The following is a 21,770-nucleotide window of genomic DNA, read 5'->3' as shown; positions in this document are numbered from 1 at the left end:
ATGACACACCAGTAGAAAATACAAAAAGAATTCCCATTAAACAATGAAAAAGGTAATGAAGTCAATTTAAAATAAGTTAATAAAAAAAATAAAAAATAAAATAAAATAAGTTAATAAAAAGCCACTGTAAAACCCAAATGGGAAAATATGGGACTATATAATAAATGAAGCAGAAATCAACATTTTGGAAGCCTAAAAGTAGAAAAGATGACAATATTTTAGGTTAATAAAAAAGGTTTAAAAAAAAGAGAAAGAAATGATCTAAAGCACCACAAAGTCAAAGTTCCCCTAATATAATATACATTAACTTTATAAATTGATAATACATATTAACTGATACATAAGAAACCAATAATATCAAATACTATTTTAAAGATGTGATCACACTCATATTATTTTCAACTATATTTTAAATTATTAAAATAATTGTCAAAACCATGGATATTTGTTACAAACAATTAGAAAAAATAATCAAATAGAAAATCCAGAAATAGATTCAAGGTATTAATAGTGCTGCCCAAAAGAAATATAGTTGACCCTTGAACAACACAAGTGTCAATTGTGCTGGTCCACTTACATGTAAATTTTTTTAATATAAATATAGTACAGTACTGTACATATATTTTCTCTTATGATTTTTTTAAAAGATTTTATTTATTTATTTGAGAGTGCATGCACAAATGGAGGGAGTGCACAGAGAAAGAGGGAAAAGCAGATTCCACCCTGAGCAGGGAACCCAGCATAGGGCTTGATCCCAGGACCCTGAGATTATGACTTGAGATCAGACACTTAACCAACTGAGCCATCCGGGCACCCCCTGCTTTATGATTTTCTTAAAATTTTCTTTTCTTTAGCTTATTTTATTGTAAGAATACAGTATTTAATACATAGAACATACAAAATATGTGTTAATGGACTGTTCATGATATCATAGGCTTCCAGTCAACAGTAGGCTATTAGTTAGATTTGGGGGGAAGTCAAAAGTTATTTGGAGATTTTCCACTATGCAGGGTGAAACACATATAATGTGAGCCATACGTGTAATCTAAAGTTTTCTAATAGGCATATTTTTAAAAGTACAAAGAAATAGGTAAAATTAACTTCAATAATGTTTTATTTAATCCAATACATCAAAAGTATCATTTCACCATGGAATCAAATCAATCTGTATTTTAAACCTATGCCACATATCAGTTCAGACTATTCACATTTCATGTTGTTAGTGGCTACCATATTAGACAACACAGATAATAATATTTGACAAATTGTGTGTGTGTGTGTGTGTGTGTGTGTGTGTGTCTGAAGAAAAATAGAAGAAATAGAATACAAGTTTCTAGTCCCTTTGGGCTACTGTCACAAAATACTACAGAGTGGGTGGCTTATAAACAACAGAAATTTATTTCTTTCAGTTCTAAAGGCTGAGAAGTCACTTTCTGGGGAGAACCTTCTTCCTGGGTCAGAGCTACTGCCTTCTCACTGTGTCCTCACATGGTGGAAGGGGCTAGGGAATTCTTGTGAGGTCTCTTTTATAAGAGGACTGATCCCATTCATGAGGGCTCTACCTGCATAACTTAATCCCCTCACAAAGGCCCTGCCTTCCTGACACTGTCACAATGGGTTTTGATTAGCACATGTGAATTTTGGAGGGACACAAACATTCAGTCCTCAGCAACAAATATTATCAGCATAGCATTATTTATTGTATCAGCACATTGGAAACATCCTCATGGCACTAAATAGGGGTCATGCTAAGAAAATATTATTTCAGGGCGCCTGGGTGACTCAGTGGTTGAGCATCTGCCTTTGGCTCAGGTCATAATCCTGGGGTCACAGGATCAAGTCCCACATCAGGGTCCCTGTGGGAAGCCTACTTCTCCCTCTGCCTATGTCTCTGCCTCTCTGTGTCTTAAATAATAAATAAATAAAATCTTTTTAAAAAGGAAAATATTATTTAATCAACAAAATAAAATGCTTTGCAACAAGGTCTATAGATACTGTCAATGCACAAGAAATGAAATTATAGGGCAGCCCAGGTGGCTCAGCGATTTAGCGCTGCCTTCAGCCCAGAGCATGATCCTGGAGACCCAGGATCGAGTTCCATGTAGGGCTCACTGCATGGAGCCTGCTTTCTCCCTCTGCCTCTCTCTCTCTGTCTCTCCAGAATAAATAAATAAAATCTTAAAAAAAAAAAAAACTGTAAAATTGCATGAAATGAACAGAAGCCAAATAAAACAATATATAATGTTCCTTACAACTATATTAAAAAAGCATTTTTGTGCAATGACAAAGAAAATATCTGAAATTCTGAGGAATGCAATATTAATATTGCCAAAACAGTCCAATGTGTGACTATATTCAAAACAATTTTACATTAATTATATTTCAGTAGATTTAAGGTCCCTTTTCTTATAAAGATACTTCTGTTTATGAAATAAGGAAAGGAAATGTTATGTTATATTGCAACATGACCACAATAGTTGCCAAATTTTGGTTATACAGTGCAATTGCACCACAACTTTGACCTAGGGACGTTCAGCTATACTTACTTACATGTCTTTTTTATGTAATTTAAAATGCTGCCAAATTACGTTTTGCCTTTTCCACCTGGGGTTCCAAGAGAGAATTAAGCACCAATGTCTTAAGACATCCATTCAAAGCATGTAATAGATTCACTTCCTCCTGGAATTGTGTTAGCTCTGTACCATCCTTGGAAGATGGATGTTTTGTGCTTCAGAAGAGAAACTCTGGTAGATTTACTAAAAATCATGAGTTGTACAATTAAAATGGGTGAATTTTAAGATGTGTAAATTATACTTCAGTAAAGAAGTGGTTTCCTTTTAAAACAAACCAGACACAATGACTATGGAACAGCACTGTCCAACAGAACTTTCTGCAGTGATGAAAATGTCTGACATCTGTACTGTCCAACAGGACAATGTGTAGCTATTCACCACTTGAAATTTGCCTACTGTGATGGAGGAGCAGAACTTTTTATTTTGTTTTACTTTATTATTTTACTTTATGTTAATTAACTTAAACTTAAACAGCAACATGTGGCTTGTGGCTACCATATTGGACAGCATGGCCACAGTGAATGTAAAGAATGTACCTAGAGACTCACCAGGAATGAGCTGACTTCTAAAAACTTTTTCAGGAAAATGATGACTATAGCAGAGAATGAGAGACATTTCAAATGCAGGTTCTGTACTCCTGATCCATCCTCAGAAGGCATAATTCCAGCTCAATTCATTCCCACCTCCATCCACCTCTCACTGAGAGTCAGGACAGAGAATTTAAACCCTAACAAAGCTGCTTTATATTTCTGTTTGGGAAACACTTCTTTCATAGATGAGAAAACAAACCCCAAAACTATAATAACTGCACTGTTTCATTGCTCATACTCCATAGGCTTGATCGATGCCCTAACACTGGAGGGTTTTCAAAGAACTGTCCAGATCTAAAATGCATTCATGAATGTATGGCCCAATACATTTTACTCGCATTTTAATACTAACTTTAATCTCATGAGGCACCTGGGTGGCTCATTTGATTATGTGTCTGCCTTTGGCTCAGGTCATGATCCTGGGGTCCTGGGATTGAGCCTCCTGGACTTCCTGCTCAGTTGAGAGTCTGCTTCTCCCTCTCCCTCTGCTCCCCCCCCCCCCCCATGCTCTCTCTCTCTGTCAATCTCTCTCAAATAAATAAATAAATCTTAAATAAATAAAAATGAAAAAAATAATCTCAAAGCCATATATCCATTCACCTATTTTTTGTGTTAGTATTACTTAAACTTGAATGTATGATAAACAAAGACTGTAAACAAATATTTAATGTGTCTAGAACATGTAAACACAAGAGCTGATTTTAACAGAAATTCAACTCCCTTCTACTTTTTGTTTATAAATACAGATATCAAAACAATCCTAGCACATTTTTAATTCCACCAGTGACCAACACTTACATCCCTTCAATGACTAACACAATTAGTGGCAGTATTCATCGTACCTGCTATTTTTACAATGTAAATTGCAGGTCTTTCACTAAGCAAGAGGGGAAATACAAAAGATCCATTCTTTCTGTGATTCATTTTTGGAAATGTATATTGTCTGACAATTCTTGCCTTATTTACATATTTTAAGCCTGAACGTTGTGAGTATTCTGGGTTTATGCTTAAATGCTGCTTTAATCTCCCTCTGCCTCTCCTCTCCACCACCATCCCGGCTTGTGCTTTCTCTCTCGCTCACTCTCTCTCGTTCACTCTCTCTTTCTCTTTCTCTCTCTTGCTCACTCTCTCAAAAAAATAAACAAAATCTTTTTCTAAAAATGTTGCCTTAATATGGGGGGAAATTGTGCTTCATATTCTTCCCTTGTCTGAAAAATAATGGAGCTATATATACAGACATTTGACTTAACAATGACTTAACAATGACTTTGACTTAACAATGGTTTGACTTATAATTTTTTGACTTTACAATGGTGCAAAAGCAATACACTCAGTAGAAACTGTACTTCCAGTTTTGAATTTTTATCTTCTCCCAGGCTAGTGATATGCAGGAAGAGCCTTTCAGGATCTGAGCAGTGGCAGTAGGCCATAGCTCCCAGTCAGCCACATGATCAAAAGGATAAACAACTGATACACTTACAACCATTCTATACCCCTACAACCAATCTCTTTTTCAGTTTCAGTACAGTATTCAATAAGTTATATGAGATATTCAACACATTATTATCAAATAGGCTTTGTGTTAGATAGTTTTGCCCAACTATAGGGTCATACAAGTGTTCTGAGCACATGATATTCAGTAAGTTAGGTGTATTTTTGACTGAAGATATTTCAACTTATGATGGGTTTATTGGGATATACCCCATCATAAGCTGAGGAAGATATGTATTACACATATTCTTACAATGGTCTAGGTCATATTTGCCAGCTGAAATTCATTTACTTCATAGGTAAGTGGTTTGCATCATTACAGTAATACCATAATGTGAGTGGAAAGTATATTGATAAAAGCCAGTCTGAGAAAAACTAAAATTAATCATTGTATATTTGCCTTTCTGATGGCTATGAAAATTTATATTTCTTTCAGCTATCACTATATTTCTTGGTTCTTAAAGTCAAACTTTAATACTACATAAATTTGGCCATTTTGCCAACATTAGTGTGCTCCATGCATCCACCATCCCACTAGAATTATTTATTTAATTCATATTTTGCTACCAAAAGAACCAAAACAAAACAAAACTAGAAGAGGAGCTTCTAATACTCTAAGAAGAGTATTTAGGTCCATGTTCTATTTTGTGGCTATATATTCTGTTGTCAGAACTTATTAGTAGAAACTTCTAGACCTGTTGGTAGAGCCAGTCCTATGCCCCCATCTCCATGCTGAATGTTCCTCTTGATGCATTATTTTGTGACTCCTACAGATTGTTATTCATTTTTTAAAGCATATATAGTACTTAATATGTTGTAGGTACTTTCCTAAGTACTAGACATATATTAACTTATACAATCCCCACAGAAATCTTGTGAATTGGGCACTATTATTATCATTCTCATTTTACAAATGAGAAATTGAGGCACACAAAGGTGAAGTAATTTGTCAAAGATCACACAGCTAGCAAGTGGCAGAGCTAGGATTTGAACCTGGATCTAGAGTGTGTCCACTTAATCATTATGCTATGCTGTTTGCCACCATTCAGTATATGGAAGTCCCACTAATCTCTTCCAGATTCCAAGTGTGACTCTATATCTGAGGTCCTGTCTAGGTGTAAAAGACTCCACAGGGGAGAAGCCTAGAGCTTGCAGAGGTACCTACAAGGTTCTAGTGTTCACCTATCAATAGATTGGTGGGCTCACGGGTTGTGAGGGATTTGCTCAATGTGGAGTTATTCCAATGCCTTCTGTTAAGTGTCTTTCTTCAGTCCTAAGTCATGAGCTGCTGATAAACCAGAGCTTGACACTCTGTCACACCAACCAGTCATGGCCCATTACTTCCCCTTAGTAAAGCTCAACAATTATGTCTTTAGCCTCTGATATGCTTTTTCTCCATCTAAATACTGCACATTTGGGGACTTTAACAGAAGGATAAATGTTGTCAGAAAAGGCGATGATACATGAACTTCTGAATAATTTCACTGATATCAGTGAACAGACCAGGGCACCATCAGTCCCTGGAGGTTTTTCCAGTAAGATTAATGATCATTTGAAATCAAATGGAAACAAACCAAGGCCAAAGAGCAGTAAATCAAGCCCCAAATGAACACACACTCTGAAAGTTCAGCCTTGGATTTCACATCAAACAGCAGTCAATGTTTTGAAAAACATAAGAAAACCGGAGGTAGGGGGTGGGGTGGGGCGTTGACAGCATCATTTCATGAAAGGGTTTCATTCACATTAATTTAAATAAAAGAGAAAGGCCCGTGGAGAAGAAGTTGAGTACAGAAATATTCATCAAAAGTATCGATAGCCAAGTACCCCTCATTCTGTGCTCTACAAAATTCTGTCCAAAATTGAATGGATTCTCCTTCATGTGGTTAATTCCCTGGGGTTGATTCCCTGCGAAGCTGACTCTGAGATGGAAATTAATGTGTACGAGGTCTATTAGGAGTTTTGTCAGGACCAACATCTACAAAAAGGAAGGGAAAGAAGCGAGACTGGCAGAGGGAGAAATTGAGCTGTCCTGTAGTCACAACACCCAGTCCCATGGGGAGTTCTGGAGCTGGGATGGCCCTTCACTAGTTGTCCCAGGCTGGGACAAGCATGAGACTGTCCTTCCACTAACCAGTTATTAGGTACAGGCTGCCCTGGAAAGAGGGCCTGACCTTGGGTGAGACAGCTCTTTGCAGTCAAGGCTAATTTTGAAGAAGTTTGAGGGCCATCTGCTGACAGCACTCCCAACAGCTGGGGGAAAGGTCCTCAAGTCTTGAAAATAGATGTGGATGATGTATAACAGTAGCCACTACATTTGTTTAGCAGGCATTTGTTGAGCACTAACTATATAGCAGGCTAAGTTAGGCTTGGATTGATAAGGACATAACTAGGAACAAGATATGTATGATTCCATTCCTTGAGGATTTTCCAATGTACAAAATAAGAAATTTTCATTCTATAATAAGGGTAAGTTGAAAACCTAAAAAGCACTAAAGCTAGCCTGCTTTTCTTTGATATCAAAACCAATTTGTTCTCCCTTCTTCACTTTGGAGTAGAACCTTAGGAGTTATTTTTTAAAGGATACTAGTCTGTGTCTCTTAAATAAGCTTATTTGGATGGTTTGACTTTTACTGGAACCAAAGAATCAAAGAAAGCCTAGAAGAGACATGAGAGATCATCTTGTTAATTTTTCTCCCAAAGTTGAAGTCTTCCTTTATAAGGCATCTCTGTAGCTGAATAACCACATTATTCAGGATAAAGAACTCATTATCCAGAGAGGAAGCCCATTCCATTGTTGGGTAACTGCCATTGTTACTGATGACCTCCACCTACTGATCCTAGTTCTGCTCGCTTGAGTAATACCAAATATCAATAGTGCTTCAGGTATTGGAAGATACCCTTTCATGTTAGTCTTCTCTACTCCAGGTTAAATATACCTGATTCCTCTCTCATAAAATCCTACCTCTTAGGTATCTTCCTACTTTTTCTGTGTCCCTTTCTCTATCACTGCTTGACTGCGTTCATGCCTTGGCTTTACATTGTTGATCCTAACAGTCTCTAAACTGCTCTCCCAGAGTCCATTATATTATAAGCCAAAGTCATTTTTTTGAAGACACAAATCTGCTCGTCACTCCCCACTCACTCCCACACACACTACGATCTATTTGAATCCTAGATGTCAAACTCGAAGACAGCAGAGAAGGACCTTCAAGATGGGCTCCTGCTTATGATTTGGGTCTCAACTCCCAACACGTGCAATGTGCACTCTATGATCAAAACACCCTCTTTTCCTTCCACATATTCTCCTCCCTTCATCCTCTTCTCTTTCCAGTAAACTTCTACTTAAGCCTCAAATTCCAGTTCAAAAGCCAACTCCTTTCTGAAGTTAACTCCAAAGAAGTTGTTCCCTTCTCTGTGCTTCTGCAAAACTGTTCAACCCTCTCTTTTACCATTTCTCACATTGTTCAGCAATGATAAGTTATGAGTTTATCTTTCCAAATCAAAATGTAAACTTTTGAGAGCAAGGAATTCTGGGCTATTTTCAGCATACTATCATTAAGTACATGAGTGAATGAGTGAATGAATGAATGAATATAAAATATTTTTCAAAACCTTCATCAGCATAATAATCCCCCGCTAAATTGTTAATGTTTCTCTTAACACTTAGGACATCTCCACACTTTGAGTTTGCAATTAAGTTTTTGAACCTGAGAATAGAAATATGCACTTACCCCTAGACATTCTATCTGTAGATTTCTTATCTGTCATAATAAAGTCCAATTCCAATTCTGTTACCTATTTGTTAGCTAGTCCTGTTTCAGTTTTATACTGTTTGTACCACTTTTATACCAGAAAAGGGATAATTTTATGTCTTCAAATAAATTGCTGACAAAATTGATGACCAGAATTGGGCTAAGACAGATGCCAACACAACGAGCTACATTCCTATGATGCTGCTATAGTAAGTACAATTGTCTTCTCCCCTGGCATTGTCAAAAACTAGCATTCTTCTTCATGACAAAACAGTAAGTCCATTCTTAAAAGTCTATATTTGTTTTAGAGAAGAGGTTCTAATGTGATCAGTGATGTAAGTTAGTGATGGTTTTCTTGGATTTTCAAAAAAATATATATTTCAAAATCTTATTTTTATTCTTTAGCCCATGCATGCTTAGTCCATAATGGTGACATGAGTCATATCTGGAACTAATGAAGAAAAGAGAAAAATATGATTCATTAATTTATTATGGATTCTTTCCTAAAGCCAGAACGTAGCCCCTGTTCCATTTTAGCTTTTGCAAGCTACGTATTTGGAGGGAAAACATTTTGCTGTGAACATTGTTTTAAAAAATAGGTCTTTGTGTAATTTAGGTTCTCACTGTAACAAAATGACATAGTTAAGTTTAGATTAAATCTTTCAAAAAAAAAAAATAAATAAATAAATAAATAAATAAATAAATAAATAAATAAATAAATCTTTCCCCCTTATGCAATTTAGGGGATGTGTCTTATTGTACCTTGAAAAACCTTGTTCTCTTTTAGCAGGTTAAAAGTGTGGTCTCTCTGAAAAGATTCTTATCGTTCTCTCCATCAGTAAGTGTATGCCAGGATCACAATACTACAGTCTGAGTGTGCCAAATGCGAAAACAAGGCTTATCTGCAAAATCTGTGTGAAGGGGCGGGGGGGGGGGGGGAAATGATTGGTGCTCACTTTTCCAACTCCAGTGTGGGAAACACAGTTTGTGCTCAGTAAAAAGTGTCTAATTGAGGAATTAAAATGGCATGACCCTACTGGTTTAAAATATGGCACCTCAATTCAGTCCTGGCCCTTTTAAAAAATTTCTTGATTCATTCATAATGAGAGCCAAAATGTTATACTCTGTGGGGGAAATCTGGCAATGAGGAGAAGAAATACACAGAGGAATAAAATTTAAAGACTTCCAAATTCCAGTACAAATTGAAAGACATAAAATTCATCCCCATCATGGGCCCCATGATAAATATTTTTCATTGACCTTTTCATCATGATAAAGTTTAAAAATTCACAAAGAAAATTGAAATGTCAACTCACCATTTAATATATTTCCATGCATATTCTGGCTTTGAATGAATCAATCCAACCTTATTTTTCTATTTACTAAAGAATCTTGTTGACCTATTCTAAGGTTATTGTAACCCTCAGCCCCCAGGAGTTATGTCTACCCAGGTACAAATGAGATTAAAGTATTAAAGAACATTTTAAGAAAACTGAGTGCTAAATTCAGAAAGTGCCAGTAACTTGGTTGTTCAAATTATATCCAAGTTTCTCCAAATAAACCAGTTAGGACTCTGAGGATGAAGTAGCACCTCATCGCCTTATTGAAAAAACTAGATAATGTCCCTTCAGCAGTAAAACATTCATAAAGTCCAAAGTATGGTATTACTCATTCCCCACTTCTGACTCATGAACATTTTCGGAAATAATCCCTTAAATGTTACTGCAAAGGGAAATATGAAGAGCAAAGTTGTTTTGGCACAACTTCACTCTTGTTTTGTTGAGTTATGAACTGTATTTAGTTTCACACTTTTGATCTTATGCATTCTTGATGATATATTTGCACACATAACATCTCTATATACGTTAGAAATAGACCTGCTATGACAGTTCTTATGATTTAAAAATTCTCCATACAGCTACTCACAGAAATTTCTTTTATAGTAATCTATTATTTACCATCATGAAAATACTTAATGCCACCAAGATAAAATAAATTTCATATAATACATATTATAAAAGCCTTTATTGGAAAAGTATGACATTGCAATCATACATAAGGAAAAGTTGAGAAGTAAATGTTTAAAAATAGTTAATTTCAGTTTAGAAAATAAAAAGGGAAAATGAATTATAAATCTCAGTGCTTTTAGGACATATCTTCCCAACAAAGTAAAAGAGAGAAAATGGATTCCATCCAGTGTAGTCCAAAGGTAACCATTTCTAGAAAACATTTCTAAACCACTCTGTTCTGCCATGATTGTTCCCTCTTCTAAAGTTCAGTGGAAACTTGTTGTTTCACTCATTTTAGCCCTTAACTAAATCCTGTCTTGTGGTTTTAAGCATGGATTTTGGAGTTAGGCAGATTAAGACTTGAATCCCAACTTGGTCTTCATTAATAAAATGGAGCAATCATATCTCTCACAAGCGTTGTTGTAAAGATTAACGAACTAATGTATGTAAAGCATTTAGAAAAGGGCAGGCAAAAGTATAAAACCAACAGTTATTATTATGATTTGATAGTTATATGCGTTATGTACCTGAAGAAATATTTAGAGGTGACATGTCATGATATTTGAAACTTTCAAATGATTCAAAGAAAGAAAAAAATACAGAGAGAGTAAGAACAAAATGTTAACTGGTGATATTAGATGAAGAATATACAAATGTTCATTGTACCTTTTTAAAGTTTTTTCCATAGATTTAAATTTTGTTAATAAAAAACACATGTAGAAAATCTAAATTAGGTTATACTGTTTCCCTGTGGAGACACAGAAAGGAAATTATTTATGTACTTTCATATTGTCAGTCTCATGATCGTTTAATCACATGAAGACACCACATTTCATGGTAAAAGCTTACTGTCACAGATGCATCCCCAATCTTTCCACTTGTCTATTTTATTCATCATTTCATGCTCTCACATCACCAGCTCTCCAATTTATGACTCCATCCTCCGGCTCTTAAAACTTTGCTTCTGATGTAATTTCTGTCTTGTTAACCCATTTAGTTTCTCTTTCTGGATTGTTGAGATACTGTTTCATGATTGTGTTATTTTGTCTTAACTTAAAAATGCAATGAATTAATGCATATTTGTTGTAAAATGTAAAGTTCAGGCTACACTAAAATGTAGAGAGAAAAACAAGTAAAAGTCCATTTCCCCTCCACTTCATAGTCCCATCTCTCAAAACAACCACTTTTAGGAGTTTAGCATGTACCCTCTCAGGTAGTTTTCTACCCACATTCAAAGATACAAGTACATTTCTATATTTGTTAATTTTTAAAAAAACTGTATTATTATATATTTTTTCTTATTTTATTACATTGGTTTAGACCTCTGGAACAATGTAAATTAGCAATGATAACAAATATCCTTAAATTATTCCTGATTCTTCCCTTTTATAATCATATTCTCAGATTTAAATTATACTTTTTTTGATGGGCTTTTTCAAAATAAACTCAATAAAGGGGCTAGCCTAACTTCTCTACAGGTAAGAGAAAACAACTAATTGGATTTTTAATTCCTTAAAGGTAGGAACAATTTTGGGGCACGTGGGTGGTACAGTCAGTTAAGTGTCCCACTCTTGGTTTAGGCTCAGGTCATGATCTCTGGGTCATGAGATTTAGTCCTGCATCATACTCTGCTTGGTGTGGAATCTGCTTGAGATTTTCCCTCCCTTTGACCTTCCTACTCATGCTTGCTCTCTCTCTCTCTCTCTCCCTCTCTCTAAAATAAAATAAATAAATCTTTTTAAAAAAAGAAGTGGGAACAATTTCTTATACTTTGCATTTCCTTTTGAATTCAGCCATGCATGTTTTCTGTTCCTACATTTTTAATGAAAAGATCAAATAAAAAGTATTTTTTTCTAGAAGTGGAGCCAGTTTTACTACAGATTAATTTTGATGCTCTGGAAATGCATCTTGATTATTGTACAGACATTACTGATGGGGGCTAACAATTGAAAGGGAACAACTTTTAGACAAACATATCTCAAGCAGGTTAGACCTGTTGTGACTAACCATTAGGCAACTCCATGTAATATCTTGCTTAAATAAAGGTGCCAAATGAAAGACTGACAAGATTGCTCTCTAAGTCTTTAATGTCTTTTGCAAAATCCAAAACCTACAGTGAACTACCCATTTCTGGAGCTGGAACTGAAGAGAGGTTAATAGTGGCAGAAATGGTAATTAATGAAAGTGGGATGTTTTTATAGAAAACCAGAATGCATCCGTAGCAAATCTACTTCCTGCAATTAGAAAGAGTCGACCACATGAGCATAATGTTCAATTTCTCAAACAATGGAAATATGATTTTCCTCAAGAGAAAAATGCATGCACAGTTATTAAATCACCCTACAGTTTGCTGTAAGGAGGATGACTAGATGAAGCCATTGAGCTTTCTTTCCTTTAGTCACTCCCAAATACCTCCACAAATGAGTTCTTACTACTTCAGAACAGGTCTCTAATTTTCCATTATACTTAATTTTAATCTGGTCTCTGAGTCAAGCATGCATTCAGTTATATACTTGAAGGTCAGACTTCATATCAACCTGTTACCTGATTAAAAACTACTTATTACTGCCAATGTTAGATCATAAGGATATTTTTTGGCCAATTATTCCAACTAATTAATTTATTGGTTATTTTCTTCATCAAACATTTTTGAATGCCTACTATGTACCAGTTCCTATACTACTGGTGGCAATAAAAAAGATAGGTAGACTAGAGTCGTTGCCATAAATAACTTCATAATATCTACCTTTTCTGTTAAAAATTTTTAAAAATTATATTTCAATATAATTTTGTGGCTTAGCCAGTATTAGTTATTTCCATAGAAGTTGTCACAATGAAAATATATCAAGCAGCAACAAGATTTAAGTCTGTTAAATCCATTTAATCTAACCATGCCAATAGAAGTCAGCCCTTCTAAAAAGCTTCTTCCATGGGTAGCCTCTGTTTTGCCTATTCTCCCAAAGAGTAACTACTGAAAATCATTAGGAAGAGTACATTTAGAATATAACGTAAGTAACCAGTTACAATAGTCTTCTCTGACAAATGTTATCATATTAACAATTGAGCATGACACTATAATATGTAAGATATAAAAAACATTGGAAGTCACTGGGCTCAAGAAAACATAAATTGGATGCTTGTATATTAACTTTATGGAGTTCTTCTGGAACAAAACTATGTGATGATACCCAACAGTTTCCCTAATTTATTAACTACATATTTTTAGTAGCCCAGTAAACCTGACACTCATCAAAAAAATGATTTTCTTGGGGGTCTCTGGGTGGCGCAGCGGTCTGGCGCCTGCCTTTGGCCCAGGGCGCGATCCTGGAGACCCGGGATCGAATCCCACGTCGGGCTCCCAGTGCATGGAGCCTGCTTCTCCCTCTGCCTGTGTCTCTGCCTCTCTCTCTCTCTCTCTCTCTCTCTGTGACTACCATAAAAAAAAGAAAAAAAAAATGATTTTCTTCAAAGCCAACATGGCCCTAGGATGCAATCAGCAGGAGCATAATAGGAGCTAGAAGATATATAGTCAAATGGTGTCAACATATGCCAAATTGTTTGTAAAATACTATGTCCAGTTCTGCACCAAAGTAAACCAAGTCATTTATTTTTTGCTAAAAGCATAAATTTCATAATCCTGTTGTTCCATGATTGATTCCATGATACCATGATTTCATGGCTACCAAGTTACAATTTTTAGTCTTTGTTTTTATAATTTTCCCCTCAGAAGACTCTTTTTCTCTATGTCTGCCAACATGACAAAAGAAGGAGTTTACAAGGAAAATGTTATGGAGCTGATTGATAATTACTTGGGTTTTGTTTTTGTTTTTGTTTGTTTGTTTCTGTTTGTTTGTTTTTGTAGGCTCCATGCCCAGCGTGGAGCCTAACACAGGGCCTGAATTCATGACACTGAAATCAAGACAGGAATGGACATCAAGAGTCAGATGCCCAACTTGCTGAGTCACCTAGGCATCCCAATAATTACTTGTTATTAAGCATGCAATTACGGTGGCTGGCATTCAGTGAAGGAAATAACTTTTTAATGGGACAACCTTAAAAATTATAGCATCAGATTATACACTTAAACTACATGGATGCAATACTACAAAAAGAAGAGAGATTAAAATGATAGATCTATTTATGATTAAAAAAACTTATTAAATATAAACAAAGAATGACATTATAGATTCAACTAGCTGAGAACACTTCTCTTGCTCAAATATTCATCTTTCTCAAAAATACTTTATTTTCTTTTTTTTTTTTTTCAAAAATACTTTATTTTCTATCCTCTGTTCTCCCCATCTATTTTTTTTTTTTTTTATTTACGATAGTCACAGAGAGAGAGAGAGAGAGGCAGAGACACAGGCAGAGGGAGAAGCAGGCCCCATGCACTGGGAGCCCGACGTGGGATTCGATCCCAGGTCCCCAGGATCGCGCCCCGGGCCAAAGGCAGGCACCAAACCTCTGCGCCACCCAGGGATCCCCTCTCCCCATCTATTTTATTTGCAAACTTCTCAAGAGAATTTCTGTACATCAGCCTCAGTTCTCCCTGGGTTCTCCTACCTTATCAGTCCAGGTTTCTAGCAGAGAAATAGAACCAGTAGTTGATATATATAGAAAGAATATATATAATGTAATATATGCTAATATGTATTAAAGTACACATAAATTAATATATGAATTGTCATTAGTAATATATGAATTATACATTCATAATACCATGTTATATAATGTTAATGTATAACTATATTATTAATGCATTAAATAACATGTATATTATTGTATAATAAGGTATATAATATACATAATATGCAACATATACATAGGCAGGTTTTATATAAATTGATATAAAATATTATATAATGTGTATATATGAAGATAGAGAGATTTTTTTTTCAAGATTTTATTTATTAATTCATGAGAGACACAGAGAGAGAGAGGCAGAGAGATAAGACAGACAGAGGGAGAAGTAGGCTCCCCACAGGGAGCCCGGTGCAAGACTCCATCCCAGGACCCTGGGATCACAACCTGAGCCAAAAGCAGGTGCTCAACCACTGAGCCACCCAGGCATCTGGGGAGAGATTTCAAGACATCGACCTCTGTAGCTATAGGGCTGGTGAGTCCAAATCCCATAGGGTAAACTGGCAGGCTGGATTTCCTCCTCCTCCGCCTCCTCCTCCTCCTCCTCCTCCTCCTCCTCCTTCTTCTCCTCCTTAAAGATTTTATTTATTTATTCATGAGAGACACAGAGAGAGAGATGCAGAGACATAGGCAGGAGAAGCAGGCTCCACGCAGGGAGCCCAATGTGGAACTCGATCTCAGGACTCTAGGATCACGCCCTGAGCCAAAGGCATACGCTTAACCGCTGAGCCACCCAGGCATCCTAGATCTCTTCTTTAAGTAAACTTTAATTTTGTTCTTCAAGTCTTTCAACTGATGTTTATGAGGACCACCCAGATTATCAAAGATATTCTCCTTTACCTAAAATCAATTGAGTATATATCTATAAAACATGTCCAGAGCAACACCTAGATAAGTGTTCAATTGAATAACTGGGTACTGTAGCCTACCCAAATTGACATAGAATTAATCATTACAATGAACAATTATTGAGATTTACCTCAAAGCTTGCCAATGATACCCTGACGGTAACTCTAGAGCCTCTTTATTGGAACTCCTTCTCTGTTGCACTTCACAGGGTTTGCTACCTCTCCTTTTAAAAACACTCCCTCACCGGAACACAGACTATCCTATTCCTACTTAAGGAATAGAATACATTATTGTATCTTGAATCAAAACCCATCATTCAGCAAATGGTGCTGTGATAACTGGATATCCACAAGCAAAAAATAAAGTCAGACCTTAATTTATACCATATACAAAAATTCCCTCAAGAATGGATCAAAGGAAAAAAAAAAAAAGGATGGATCAAAGACCAGGGTGCCTGGGTGGCTCAGTCAATTAAGTGTCTCCCTTCAGCTCAGGTCATGATTGTAGAGTCCTGCAATTAAGCCCCACATCAGGCTCCCTGCTCAGCAGGGATCCTGCTTCTCCCTCTCCCTCTCTCAAACAAATAATAAATAAAATCTTTTAAACAATAGATCAAAGACCTAATATAAGAGCAAAACTATCAAACTATTAGAATTAAATACAGGAGTAAATCTTTGTGACCTGGGTTTAGCATTGTTCTCTCAGATATGACATTAAAAGTACGAATGATAAAAGAAAAAATAGATAAATAGGATTTGGTCAAAATTTAAAATTTTGTATTTCAAAAGGCACTATCAAGAAAGTGAAAAGACAATCCAGGGAGTGGGAGACAATATTTGCCAATTGTATATCTGATAAGGGACTTGTATCCATAATATATAAAGTACTCTCATAACTCAACAATTAAAGGACAAATAACCCAATTTAGAAAATGGAAAGGGATTTGAATAGACGCTTCTCCAAAGAAGATATATGAATGGCCAGTAAGCACATGAAAAGATGCTCAACGTCATTATTCATTAGTGAAATGCAAATCAAAACCACTATGAGATACCATTTCATTCCCACTAAGATGACAAAAAAAAAAAAAAAAAAAAAACAGACAATAACAAGTATTGACAAGGATGTAGAAAAATTACAACCTTCACACATTGCTAGTGGGATTATACATGTCACTTTTGAAAACAGTTTGATAGCTCCTCAAAATGTTAATCACAGAGTTACCATATAACCTAGCAATTCCACTTCTAATTATGCACCCAAAAGAATTGAAAACATACGTCTACATGAAAAGCCATACACAGATGTTCATGACAACATTATTCATAATAACCAAAACATGGAGGGACGCCTGGGTGGCTCAGCGGTTGAGCCTCTGCCTTTGGTTCAGGGTGTGATCCCGGGGTCCTGGGATAGAGTCCTGCATTGGGATCCCTGTGGGAAGCCTGCTTCTCCCTCTACCTATGTCTCTGCCTCTCTCTCTGTGTCTCTCACGAATAAATAACTAAAATCTTTAAAAAAAAAAACCAAGGGATCCCTCAGTGGCACAGCGGTTTGGCGCCTGCCTTTGGCCCAGGGCGCGATCTTGGAGACCCGAGATCGAGTCCCACGTCGGGCTCCCGGTGCATGGAGCCTACTTCTCTCTCTGCTTATGTCTCTGCCTCTCTCTCTCTCTCTCTCCCCCCCCCTCTCTGACTATCATAAATAAATTAAAAAAAAATTAAAAAAAAAAAAAACCAAAACACGGAAATAATCCAAATTCCAACTGATGAATGGATAAACAAAAGTGGTACGTCCATGCAATGAAATATTATTCAGCTATAAAAAGGAATAAATACTGATACATGCTACAATGCAAATGAACTTTGAAAACATGCTAAATGAACAAAGTCACTCACAAGGGTAACATCTTGTATTATTCCATTTATAGGAAACAGGAGAGGAAAATCTCTGATTTTCATCCTACTACAAAGGCAGTAGAATAGTAGTTGTAGGGGCTGTGGGAAAAGAGGAGTTGGGGAGTGACAGCCAATGTGTATGGGGTTTCTTCTTGGGTTGTCAGTTTTGAAATTAGATAGTGGTGATGATTGTACAACTCTGTAAATGTACTAGAACCCACTGTATCTTCTAAAGGATAAACTCTCTAAAAGCATAAATTTTATGTGTGTGAATTATATTTCAACTAAGCTTTTTTTAAACCCAAGTCAATGCAATTTTCTGCATTTTTGTTCTTGTGTTGATGGTGTCTTTTTAATTTTTGGACTTGTGTATGAAATGAGAATTCACACTTCAGGAAAACCACTGAAGTGTGTCAAATTAAAATATAAAGAAAATCCCTGATATCTTGTTTTAAAAGGTAAATAATTCATTCTGAGTTTTAAGCTAGAAGTAAATCATTAATTCTGGGTTCCATGCATTAAAGGTATTAATTCTGTGTTTTCCTTTTGACAGAAGAATTTTATAATACAGTGATACTACTTAATATAATTGTAATATTTAGAAAACTTAATTCAACCTCAATTTATTTTGCATGATTCTTTCCTCTGCATCTTGTACTCAAATGAAATGGCAATCTAAAGTCAGGTAGAACTTATAGTATTACCTCAGAAGATTATACATGTTAGAGAGGAAACCTATGTGATAGGAGCTTCGGTTTAAATCAAGTAAATTGCCCTGCAGAATTACAGGGCAAAATTTTTCATGATCATCTCCCCTAAGAAACTTTTTTAGACTTTTTCCTAATTGTCCCTCTCCCTCATGAAATTTTAATTTTAAGAATAAATCCCCAGGCAGCCCTGGTGGCCCCGCGATTTGGCGCCGCCTTCAGCCCTGGGTGTGATCCTGGAGACCTGGGATCAAGTCCCCTGTCAGGCTCCCTGTATGGAGCCTGCTTCTCTTCCTTTCCCTCTGCCTGTGTCTGTGCCTCTCTCTCTCTCTCTGTCTGTCATGAATAAATAAATAAAATCTTAAAAAAAAAAAAAAAAGAATAAATCCCCTTTTTCCATCCCCCCAGACCAATATTTGCTCCTATTGGAGGGTTATTGTCCCCATTGGGAATGTGTGGCCTACTCTAAAAACTCATGCATGTTTCTGAGCATATGTATTCTATTTTCCTTACTCTAAACAGCATTTATAATCCCTTTAACAACTCAAATTTAACATTTACAAATTTAAGTAGATAAAAATTAATGTTTATAAATTTAACTTAGTATAAATATTTTGGGGAAAATAAATATGTAAATAATTTTTAGGTATCTAAGTTCAGATAAAGTATCAGCAGACTTCAAAATTATTTTTTCTGAGAATAATCTTTGACATTGGAATTTGTGTATGCTATTAAGTGGGGGAAAAGTAACATGCAAGACTATATCAATAATAATTTATAAATTTTCCAAAAACATATATTTGAGTATGAATGACTACAAACTATTCATTAATCTGTTCTATTTCCAGGTGAATAAATTGTAGGTGATTTTTAGTTTCAATTTTATATATATATATGTAGTTTCTAAGTTTTCCATTATGTGTTTGCATTACTATGATAGTTAGGGAAAAATGGTTAACAACAAAATATTTATTGAAATTAGCTTGTAATGGGGAGAAGATGTAATAATGTCTATTTTATAATATTTGAAGTAAGGTGTTTATGTAGCCTCTTGGGAAAGAGTTTTCCTTTTGTTTTTTTTTTTTTAAACTTTTTTTTTTTTTTAATTTTTATTTATTTATGATAGTCACAGAGAGAGAGAGAGAGAGAGAGAAGCAGAGACATAGGCAGAGGGAGAAGCAGGCTCCATGCACCGGGAGCCCGACGTGGGATTCAATCCCGGGTCTCCAGGATCGCGCCCTGGGTCAAAGGCAGGCGCCAAACCGCTGCGCCACTCAGGGATCCCTCCTTTTGTTTTTATGCCATAAACAAAGATACACTATTAACTAGCCTTGGTTTTGACAGTATTTTGAATGCTTCTGCAGCCTAAGTACTAATCCTTAACAAAACACAAGTTTACTATGACTTAGGCTCCTAGTAACCATCCTTTGTAGAAACTACTGTAATGTATTTCAAGGTTGCAGGGGAATCATTCAGCAGGCAAATGTTTGCTGATGAGCTTTTAGAGAGTGAATCCAGCAAACAACAGAAGTCATTATGCACTTGATTTCAACAAAGCCTATTTAAATAATGACTCAGATTTGAATGTCAGCAACTTTGGGAGCTACTGAAGGAAAGATACTTCAAATTTAAATACTGCAATTTGCAGGGTGCTCCTATTTGATACTCATAACAACACTGTGTGTCATTTGGTATCATTCCTATTATTCATGGGTATACAATGAGGCAAGCAAAAGAACTGCTTCTCCAGCCCAAGTCTTCTGACACCAACTTTTGAGTTCTTTCTTACTTTGGACCAATCTTCCTTGCTGAATTAAGTCAGTGGGTATTTTATTTTATTTTATTTATTTTTAAAATATTTTCTTTATTCATGAGAGATACAGAGAGGCAGAGACATAGGCAGAGGGAGAAGCAGGCTCCCTGTGGGAAGCCTGATCTGGGACTCCATCCCAGGACCCCAGGATCATGGCCTGAGCTGAAGGCAGACACTCAACCACTGAGCCTATATGATAGGCATCCCATATCAGTGGGTATTTTAAAAAAGAGTAAAGTAATTGCAGCATTTAATCATGACTTACAACCTTACCAACCATGTTTTGCTTTAGAGCAGAGATCAAATGCTCCCCTACACTCTCCTACTCTCTTCTCCCCACTTTCCCTTTGGCTCCACAGAAAGGGCCACTGGTGGCTTAAGGGGTGTTGTGCAGATCCATCAGGAAGGCTTCCTCCAGACCTTTATCATGAGCATGTTGGGTTCTATGTCAAAGCATGATGGGTTCGATCGTCAGTACTTTCAGGATTTGGAGGAATGGCAGAATTAGGTGAAGGGCACAGGAATAGATCCACATGGTTTCAGGATCCACTCTTAAGTTTGACTCAGGGAATATGTACCTGTCATGGAATCTCCATGTGGAAGTATTAAGGAGCATCACAGAATGAGGAGTTTAGTATGAAATGTGCTTCAATGAACTCTACTTGATTATTTTCTATGTCAGTTCCAGTAACCAACCAAAGCCTGAATACATTCAAGACTTAAGCCAAAACACCAAAACAATCCCAGTCTACAATTTTCCTAATAGCTTGGCTAAATTTAAATTTTAAGGAAAAATAATGGCTTAAATTTTAAAAATGCATACTCTGACTCAATTTAAAAAGGTATTATTCAGTACAATATTCCTCAAATTCATATGTAAGTACATAAACTAATAAGATAATTCAATAAAACAATAAAAATGTCATGGGTTCTACCTATTGTCTTCCTAACAGAAGGACAAAGCTCATAAATATTCATGATTAGCCTGTCAAATTGGAGATAAGTCACCTCCAAAGTTTTCACTTCAATTTCCTGTGGCTAGTAGCATCTTGATTTAGTTTTTGATGTTGCTATACATTTAGGTTAAAAAATACAAAAATATATTAATGCTTAAATATACAAGTGCTTAATTATACCTACATTTATACAATTGAAATATATAGTCAGATGATTTTTGACAAAAGTACCAAGACAATTTAATAGAGCGAGGATAACCTTTCAGACAAATGATGTTGGAGCAACTGGATGTTGAATACGGAAGAAACTATCTCAACCCTTATCTCATAGCCTATACAAAAATTAATTCAAAATGGATCATAGACATACACATAACAGCTAAAACAATAAAACATCTAGAAGAAAGACTCCAGGAGAATATCTTCATGATTCAGAGTCATCAAAGATTCTTAAGAAATAGGAAGCTTTAACCATAAAAGGAAAGAGTGAG

At 35.9% G+C, this 21,770-nt stretch overlaps 1 long non-coding RNA gene across 1 annotated transcript in view; it reads left to right on the top strand.

Annotated features, from left to right (window-relative positions):
* Positions 1–8,400: 8,400 nt before the first annotated feature.
* The window catches only part of LOC144293945 (uncharacterized), a 36,747-nt gene continuing 23,377 nt past the window's right edge, over positions 8,401–21,770 (top strand). The window contains exon 1 of the long non-coding RNA XR_013361294.1: positions 8,401–8,615. This is a non-coding gene — a long non-coding RNA (uncharacterized LOC144293945). The remainder of the gene's footprint in view (positions 8,616–21,770) is intronic.

The sequence above is a fragment of the Canis aureus genome, chromosome 22 (genome assembly GCF_053574225.1).
Source record: "Canis aureus isolate CA01 chromosome 22, VMU_Caureus_v.1.0, whole genome shotgun sequence".
Classification (NCBI taxonomy): Eukaryota; Metazoa; Chordata; class Mammalia; order Carnivora; family Canidae; genus Canis; species Canis aureus.
Note: the sequence above shows the minus strand (reverse complement) of the source record. Positions and strands in the feature narration are given on the sequence as shown.